The sequence below is a fragment of the Rhagoletis zephyria genome, unplaced genomic scaffold (genome assembly GCF_001687245.7).
Source record: "Rhagoletis zephyria isolate East Lansing unplaced genomic scaffold, Rhagoletis_zephyria_1.1 Rzeph_scaffold_02818, whole genome shotgun sequence".
Classification (NCBI taxonomy): domain Eukaryota; kingdom Metazoa; phylum Arthropoda; class Insecta; order Diptera; family Tephritidae; genus Rhagoletis; species Rhagoletis zephyria.
Window position 1 is genome coordinate 20,333 of NW_016159902.1, and position 9,537 is coordinate 29,869.

Here is a 9,537-nt window from a genome sequence, read left to right on the forward strand (position 1 = left end):
TCCCACAGGCACCTAGGGAACCGTTTGAAAAAGGGGGAAAAACGATTTTTCTTAGGCAAACTGAGCAGTTTGAAGTGGAATATGACCCAACTAACAGAAACCGTGGGATTTTTTAATAAAAGAAATTATGCCAAATTAGATATGGGGGGATTTTGAATAAAGAATAAAAAGTTAATTAAAAATAGAAAAAAAAGTTTTTATAAAAAAAAATGTTCTTTTTAACAAATGTATTTTTGCGTAGAATTCCTTTCTACGTAAGCGGCCTTCGGCCGCACTTANGCAAGTTATAACAAATCAAGTAAAGTGTAAAGTGAAGGGGAATACAAAAATATATTGGTGAAGTGGCTAATTTAAGCAGAATAGGAGTGATAAATGTACGCTAATTTCCGAATTTTACAAAAAAGGGCATATTTCAAACCCAATTTGTAAATAAATTAGTAATAAAAATTTACGAAAGTGAGTGTTAAAATATTGCGTGGACCCTTGACTGCAAGTGTGTGAAGTTGGATCGGGCCACCCATTTGGACGGAATAGCCCGAAATAGTTGTGAGCGGTACTAAACCCCACCCGAGAGACTTACCAAAATCCGGTAGCGATGCCGTTGCGTCCAGTTCCAGCTCTTCCACAATTTCCGCACACTGGCTAAATCCTTCAGGCGCAGTGCGTTGGTGTGATACCGGTCATCTACTACCTTGCTGGGGCACTGGGTAATTTTCGTATTCGCCCTCACGTTACGCACTTGACAAATCACTATCGTTAGGGGGTTGCTTTTAAAATTTTTTTTCTTTATTTAAAATGTGTAAATGTTATTTTTTTTTACTGTAGTTTCGCGCACTCGAAATGTCTGCGTTTTTATTTGCTAACTTTTGGTTTTTTCTCTCCCGTTCCACACATTCAATTATAACTCGAACTGTCAATTGAGCAATTGCGGGGTTGCCAGCGGTTTTTTATAGCCTTGCACTGCGAGAAATTAGGGCACTGCGTCATTTGGACTAGTCCCGCTACTCTTCCAGCTGGAGTTTGCCGCAGAAGAAAAAGAATATTCGAGACTGTCCGGGGTTACCATGACCCAGTTATGCAAATCAGATCCGGTTGAAAGCAGCCATTCACCGCTTTGCTTCTTCACTGGCCGTCTTCACAGGATAAAACTTATGATTGTTCAGCTATCTGTTTGGTTGCTAGATATAAGTTATATCGGGCGATATCTGTGCGGGCTTCTATATCTTGACATCGTATTTTTAAGATGGTTTCGAAACGTATTTTTGCCTGACTTAATCGTAAAAAGAAAAAAAAGAAAAATTGTAATTTAGGAAATAGGCTATTTGACATCAAAGTACATAAGTGCTTAAATGGAAGACAGCTCAACTTTTGCTTTTAAGGGCCGTGCCATTTGATTAAAAAAGGCAATTTTGACGGATCAGGATAAAAAAAAACCAACAACGAAAATGAGAATAAAAATGTTACCTTTCTCGTCAGAATTTTACCTAGCTCATGGGGCTAGGTAAAATTTGACAGTTGTAAATATTATACACGCATAATATTGTTGGCGGTAATAAAGCGTGAAAATCAAAATGAAAGCTGATAAAAGCCACAGAAACGTACGGTACTTGCAAATTATAAAATAGATGTAACTTTGGACAATTTCAGTAACACACAAAAATAGAGCTTCGCACGAGCGTGTGTTTGGTTTGTTGCACAGGCCGTGTGTCAAAATATGGATAATGTTGCCGCCAGAAAGTTTTAATGCAAAGGAAAACGTATCTGTCAAACTAGTAATTTATCGCAGTAGATGCCAAGATACATATAAGTCCTGATATGTATTACTCTCTATATTCTAACATATGTATCAAGATATAAACTCCATCCTGTGAAGACGGCAGTTACAGACAGCTGTCACAACTATCACCAGCCTCCGCGGGAAAGCGTTTATGAACCGAAAAAAGGAGGCGAACAGACCTGCAGGAACTAGTGACAATCAGCGACACTGTCCGCAAGGAACATAGCTATAGCAAAATGGCAGACCTTCCATGCAGTTTTGGTGTTGCCGTACGCTCTAGAAAAATTATTAAATGGTGAAATTTATGGCACGCTACCGGGTGCGCTATATGCCGAAGAATAAAGTATTCATATTTTGTGCGGCGCACAGTAACCCATAACACACAGCCCAACAAAAATATAAAAAATTATGGTACGGCAAATGTTAAGGCTGTTTTTGATAGATTTTTTTTGTGCTGATTACGAATCCGTAAGCATAAAGTTTTCATCAGCTCCAGATTTTGAAAAAAAACGAGGTCAAGTTGTCAAAAAATCGCGGGTTTTGCAATATTTTAGAAGCCCAACAAAGAAACAAAAGGTGGTAGAACCTTCATGGCTTAAATTAAACCTAGATCTCTCGACTACTATCTCTGAAAAGAGATCTTAAATATTTGAGATCTTAAAATATTTTTTACCATTATTATCTTAAACTAAATGATGGCAAATTTGTATGCATATTTCCCTCCGCAGGGGGTTTAGCGTATTTTTATAAAATAGTGCATTATTACACAATACTACATATACATATACTCGATGGCCGACAAAGTAATACTGCTTATGGTCTCGCCACTATGCAATTTTTTTCTTACAGGATGTTCACAGTTCGTTCCAAAATAGGTCCCATAATGTTGACTTCTACATTTTGCGACGTTTTCCAGCCGTAATATCTGTAGTGAGCAATTTTCGACAGTGTGACAGATAGTGAGCATTGGTCGACAGCCAGAAGCAAACAGTCAAAACCCAAAAGGTAATATGGCCATAAATCGTAACCCTCCCAAATGTGGAGGAGATCCGAAAAAGGAAAACAGTCGACATCTAAACAAGAGTACTCGCCGTCAATCATTCTCTCGAATACTCCAAGAGCCGCCTCATCAGATGTTGTCATTGTCCATGTTTCTGCGCCATATACATACCAGCACGGGCATAACGAGTGACTTATAGAGAGTTGCGCGTCCCCGGATTTACTTCGGGATTGCCTACACAGTCCAAGGAAGCACTTTTTGTTGTCCTGGAAGTTGGCATACGGTATGACGCAAAAATACAAAAAAATGTTATTCTGAGTTCAATAGTTCTGGAGTTCTTGGAAAGGTGAAAAAACTTCTGGATATTGTGACAAAAAAAAATTGTATCAAAGATTTTGTATGCCAGCATGATACAAAAAGAAGGTAGCTTCAAAAAAAATTAGTTTTTGAAGTTTCATAAATTGTACAAAATTCCGATCTATCTTGCCACATTGATAACAATCAAACAATACATAAGAGGATTTAATGTTATACGTGGAAAATGTTCGGTTATTTGCAGGGTTTTGAAATATTCACTCACCTCGTACGCGAACGCGAACGTGAACGTATAAAATATTCTCTATTGATTCTCCTTCCCGAACGAGAAGCATAAAACAAGTCGTTCGCGTTCGCAAATCTTAGGTATATAAAACAGCGTGCGTTCATATAAATATCTACATACCTATAAGCAGCATCGATGCCTTCGCGAACGTTCACTGCTGCCGTTCTCGTTCATAAGCAGTGTTGCCAACTTTTCAGTTTCAAAAAGCACCAAACCTTGGAAAAAAGAGCGTTTTACCGCACTAAAAGCACTAAATTTTTTTTTTTATCAAAGGATACTCTTTTTCATAACAGTTTGTGGTAAACAAAAGTAAAAAAATAAACAATATTTACATGTATAAATAAATACACATTCAGGCTTGCGAAACTGGTACATCTGGAGAAGGAACAATCGAATCGCAACAAACGAAATTGAATTTTAAAGGGGAAGAGTAATACTCAATGATACCCTAAGTAGAAATGAGCGAAAAAATTTGTTGTTTTATAATATAACCTCAAATATTGCGAAAAACCGTGTTTTTACACTTAGAGGCTAGGATATCTCAAAATTCTGACGTGGTAGAGAAATTCTGCAGCTAGATTTGGATTCAGCACCGAAAAATCTACACAAAACGGTTCCACTCAGGTGGCAAAAAAAGTTAAAATTTTTCGAACTGTGCAATCAATCAATAATCAAGAAAATAAAAAAATAAATACTTAACTTATCTGCGTGCTAGCATTTTCAACGCGAATACAATTTAACAAAAACGCAAGAACGTGGGTTTGCAACTTCAACCTTTTATCAATCATGGTTTGAATTTTAGTGCATTTAAATTTGTAGATTCTTGTAAATTCAGAAATTTTTGTTCAGAAAAAAGCACTAAAAAGGGCACTAGACACTAAACCATTATTTTTAGCGTTTTAATTTTCAAAAAGCGCTAAATCTGGTGGTTAAAGCACTAAGATGGCAACTATGTTCATAAGTGAACGTAAATGCTGCGCAAATATTCGCGGAAAGTTGGTGTGGCTAAAGATACTATTCTATGCGAAGGGCTTTGCCTCTAGATGTGCAGTAAGTATATATTTTTTCAATAGGGTTGCCACCTGCGTTTAAATTTATAATATTTACACCGTTCTCCCGATTTTCAAAAATGAAGTGTCAAATGAAAGGGTTTGGCCCCTGGATTTGCAGTGAGGATATATGTTTTTAATAGGGTTGCCACCTGCGTTAAAAATTATGATATTTACACCGTTATCCCGATTTTCAAAAATGAGGTGTCAAATGAAAAGGCTTGGCCTCTAGATGTGCAGTAAGGATATATTTTTTCAATAGGGTTGCCACCTGCGTTTAAATTTATAATATTTACACCGTTCTCCCGATTTTCAAAAATGAAGTGTCAAATGAAAAGGCTTGGCCTCTAGATGTGCAGTAAGGATATATTTTTTTGAAAGGGTTGCCGCCTGCGTTTAAAATTATGATATTTACACCGTACCCCCGGTTCTCAATAATGAGGTGTCAAATGAAATGACTTGGCCTCTAGATGTGCAGTAAGGATATATTTTTTTAAAAGGGTTGCCGCCTGCGTTTAAAATTATGATATTTACACCGTACCCCCGGTTCTCAATAATGAGGTGTCAAATGAAATGACTTGGCCTCTAGATGTGCAGTAAGGATATATTTTTTTAATAGGGTTGCCACTTGCGTTTAAAATTGTGATATTTACACCGTTCTCTCGGTTCTCAAAAATGAGGTGTCAAATGAAAGGACTTGGCCTCTAGATGTGCAGTAAGTATATATTTTTTTTTAATAGGGTTGCCACCTGCTTTTAAAATTATGATATTTACTCCTTTATCCCCATTTTCAAAAATGAGGTGTCAAATAAAAGGGCTTGACGTCAAGATGTGCGGTAAGGCTTTATTTTTTTGAATAGGATTGCCACCTTTTTAAATATTATAAAATGTGCACGGTTCGTTTGATTAAAAAAAAATAAGGTGTCAAATGAAAGGGCTGGCCCTGAAGACGTACAATAAGGATTTATTTTTTAAACAGAGTTGCCGTCTGTCTACAAAAATATAATATTGACATCTTTCGCATGGTTTTCAAATATTAGGTTTTAAATGAAAGTGCCTAGCCTTTAGAACTGTACCAAGGCTTTTATTTTTGCCGGTTTTAAAAAACGCATTGTCAAATGAAGAGGCTTTGCCTACAAGTGTGCAAGAGGGTTTATATTTTTTGTAAATGCTGTTTTAGTCAACTGGTTAGGGCATTGCTATGCCGACCAAAGCATGTTAAAATTGCGTTTGCTTATGCATGCATTTGTATGTATGTATGTACTTTGGTTTAGAGCACGATGTAAGGAGACAGAGGTGGCGCAATCAGCAGTACCGCTACTTTGTTCTTGGCGAATTTGACAGAATCAGTTGTTCGTGTGACGTCATTTTAGCAAACTGTTTGTATGTATGCAGAGAGGTTTATATGCATGTAAATATGCAGACCTCCATGGTTAGACAGTTAACACTCTTTCTCTCCTCCATCTCCAATTACTCTTTCCTATTCGTTGCTATCTTGACGTCATCACAAGCAGGAATGCGCAATCTTGTATTCTATAATTCTTGGGTTTAGAGATGGGCACGGGCCTAAATTTTCAGGCCCGGCCCGGCACGAGTGCAAAATAAACTTTCAAAAACACGCACAAGCCCGCAAGTTAAGAATTTTAGTGTGGCCCAGCCCGGCCCGGCACGGCACGACGGGACACGTCCCAGCCCGGAAATAAAGAGCCAACTTTTATTGTATGTATACATATCGCACACCGTCTTCAAAAGAGTCACAACTCAAAATTTGGCATTTTTGAAATGATTCGCTAAAAATGTACACAGAGCTTTTATTTACCTTTCAGCAAAAGCTGGAGCAAATTTTTGTTATAATTTCTTGAAAAACCTAAGGTAAAGTCGCCCTTGCCCATATGATTCGCATGGGCTACGAAATAGTTTCTGACGAACGTATTATTTTTGAGTTGCGACTCTTTTGAAGACGGTGTGCGATATGTACGTATTTTTAATTTTGTGTTTATGTATGTATGTATATTTACATAAGCGAATCAATTTTTTACATCAAAGATTTTTATAAAATATTTTCTGGGAAGTAGAGAAAGTGGAAGGTATTTTATGTACAGATATATAAACAAAACTACTAAGTATCTTATTTTTTCTATCGGTTTCCAAATATTTCTTTTTTTTGCTTTTCTCTTATTAAAAGAGCTTTAATATGTACTATCTTTTTTTTGTATAAAAACAACTTATCTAAATTTGTAGTATTAGCAACGGGCTTTTTCGTGCATATTCGTGCTTTTATGAAATTTTACTGCCAAAAGCCTGGCCCGTGCCCATCTTTACTTTGGTTGCAGATGGTTGTTTTTACTAGGGATGTTGCGAATGTGGAGCTTTAGACATCCGCGGATGCGAATGCGGAAGTTTAAAAGCTAATAATGTTTTTTTTAGTACTTCAATATCACTATATAACTACTTGCTCGAGGCGACAAACTTGAAAAAGTTTAAACTTGACAAAATTGTAAATTCTTTTCGCTTGACGCTGCTCCAGTTGAGGGGACTTTCAGTTATGTATATTTATTTTTATTGCGGTGTAATAATTCCGTTTTGAGAAATGCTTCGGGGCTGCAAATGTCGGATGTATCCTCCTGACTTTCCTATTCACAAGGTTACAAGGTTTTAAGGTTACCGCCGCTATTTATATTGTTTTTTACAATTTAATACAAAAGAACTTCATATACATATCTGACCCAACTTTTGTTCTATGGTAATTAATTAAAATTTTGTATTGAAATATTTTTTAATATGTGGCTTTCCTCGTTTAGACATTTCAGTTTTAAAGCTATTTAAGTCCTCTTTCATTTGATACCAAACTTGTTTAATTTGGATAAGCGGTTTGTTTATTATCCGGAAAAGACTTTTATTTCGGAATAACAAATATTTGGCCAAGTTTAACTTGTAAAAAATAACTGTAATTTCCGGTCCGTTCAATATTCGCATTCGCATAAGATCCGCATTGATTTTTGCGAATGCGAATGTTAAACTTAATGGCTTTTACCAAAGCATGTTAAAATTACATTTGCTTATACTTGCATATGTATGTATGTATGAGGGATGCTGCGAATGTGGAATTTTAGACATCCGCGGATGCGAATGCGGATGCGAATATCTAACAGCTAACATCCGCGGATGCGGATGCGGATGCCAAGTATTTTTAAGAAACAACAAGCATAATGGCGAGATCGTTGTTTAAACAGCGCTTACAAGCCAAACCAGATGTGTTAGGTTTTTCTAAAGCTTTTTTTAAAAGAATTCTTCATTCTCATTCCTTGGCCGTTTCAGAATTTGGGGAATCTGTAACTTCATCAGCGTTTTACGATTTTAGTTTTTGTAATTCACTTTGAATACTTTCTTCTGCGACTGGTTTGAACAATTTGTGCTTATAGCGAGCTAAATAGGTGGATGTGGAAAATAAATTATTATTTTCTAGAAATGAACATTTTGAACACAATTCTGTTCTTTAAATTTTTGATAAAAATAAACTCCACAAAGAGCCCCATTTAAAATTATTGAAACGAATATATGTAATCATGAACCGAATATATAGCGAATCATGAAAATGTTGTTAAGAATTACAGTGCACACTCTTTTCTTTTATGTCTAGAAGTTTTTTTTTAAGATTGGTCCAAAAAATCATAATAAAGAAAGAAACCAATGCAGGTATTTAAAGAAGAGAAAACAAACAATATTGTTAAAAAGTAGTTTTTAAGCAAACGGTTTTTTTTTGCTTAAAAATAGACACATATATTTCATGATCCACTGAACGGATGTAAACCAGATTAGTATGGGACCAACTCTGAGACACTACCTTTCCGAAGCAAAAAGAATTATAGAAATCGCTTGACGTGGTCCAAAGTTATGCGGTAACATACTGAAAAAAAAAAATATTCCGACGAACTGATAACCTCCTGCTTTTTTGGAAGTCGGTTAAAAAGACTTTGTTCTCTCTGATGTGAGTCAAAGGTCAAGTAGAAGTTGGAACTTGTTGACTGCCCATTGATAGCTCGGTTATATAGCTTAAGAAATAATATGTTTAAAGACATTTGTATCAAAGTTAATAAATATGATATTTGATCAGTTTTGTTACACAAATACTCCCACGACCACAGGCAAAAAAATTGGCTACAATTTGTCAGTTTGTTTGCCATATATACGTCTTATCGGTGCACTTGAACAACATTCGCATTCGCTAAAGCTCCGCATTGATTATTGCGAATGCGAAAGCGAATGCGAATGTTAAAATTAATGCAGAAGCTCCGCGGTTGCGAATGCGAATGCGAATATTCGCAACAACCCTGGTATGTATGTATATACTTTGGTGGTTTATTCATGTCTTCCTACATTTGTAAAATATTTATACATATGTACATTAGCGTGGGCCGAAAATCCGCTTTTTTAGAATTTTGATTGGTAATAGCAAAAATATGGCTCACTATGCTCTGNGTTGCGAATGCGAATGCGAATATTCGCAACAACCCTGGTATGTATGTATATACTTTGGTGGTTTATTCATGTCTTCCTACATTTGTAAAATATTTATACATATGTACATTAGCGTGGGCCGAAAATCCGCTTTTTTAGAATTTTGATTGGTAATAGCAAAAATATGGCTCACTATGCTCTGAAAACAATCTGTGTGAAATATGACAATTTTTGGTCAATATCTTAGGCTCGCCCAAGTCCATCAAAGTTCAATATGGCCAAAAAATAAAAATTAATAAATAAAGTAATACATTTTTTACTAAAATTGCAATAATCTTCTAAAGTATTAGTCCCACATAATTAGGTATATGGACCTTTTTTTGTAGAGAATCGAAGTTAGCTAAGAACAATTTTTTTTTAGTACTTGAACTTTAATGGACTTGGGCGAGCCTAGGATATTGACCAAAAACTTTCACATTTCACACAGATATTTTTTAGAGCATAAAGAACCATATTTTTGCTATTACCAATCAAAATTCTAAAAAAGCGGATTTTCGGCCCACGCTAATGTACATTCTACAACTATGTTCTGTGCATGTCAAAAAATTTTGTCGATGATGTTATTATATTCTTCCATACGAGAAATTTTTCT